The following is a 433-nucleotide window of genomic DNA, read 5'->3' on the forward strand; positions in this document are numbered from 1 at the left end:
CACTCACCTCAGCCTCCCAAAGTGCTGGGATTACAGGCTGAGCCACCGAGCCTGGCCCTGGGATATTATTCTAAGAGTCGAACCCCAAATCATTCTGCACATTAACCTCCACCTCAGAGTATGCTTCCTGGGGAACCCACTCAGTGGTACTTGCCACCTGTTAGCTTAAGCCAAAATGAAACTCCCTGACATTCCACCAGAGAACTTAAACCGCAAACCTAAAGGACCCAAGTGCAGGGAAGAGGCGGATGATGTCTGACAGTTCTCTCCATTGACTAAAAGGGTCTAATTGCTCGTCCTCATCTGTTAATTCACTGTAAAAGCTGCTTTCAGACCTCTTCCACCTAAAATCTGTGATTTAATATCGAGCAATGACCTTATGTTAAGCTTGTTTCAGGCTCCACTGAATCATTTTTCCTTCCTCCCTCCCTCC

At 47.1% G+C, this 433-nt stretch overlaps 1 protein-coding gene across 3 annotated transcripts in view; it reads right to left on the bottom strand.

The window, feature by feature from the left end:
- Positions 1-433, bottom strand: part of LIPM (lipase family member M) — a 35,300-nt gene that overhangs the window by 6,624 nt on the left and 28,243 nt on the right. The window lies entirely within an intron of this gene.

This window comes from Carlito syrichta, unplaced genomic scaffold (genome assembly GCF_000164805.1).
Source record: "Carlito syrichta isolate Samal-C Ts95f unplaced genomic scaffold, Tarsius_syrichta-2.0.1 Scaffold303242, whole genome shotgun sequence".
In the NCBI taxonomy this organism is placed as follows: Eukaryota; Metazoa; Chordata; class Mammalia; order Primates; family Tarsiidae; genus Carlito; species Carlito syrichta.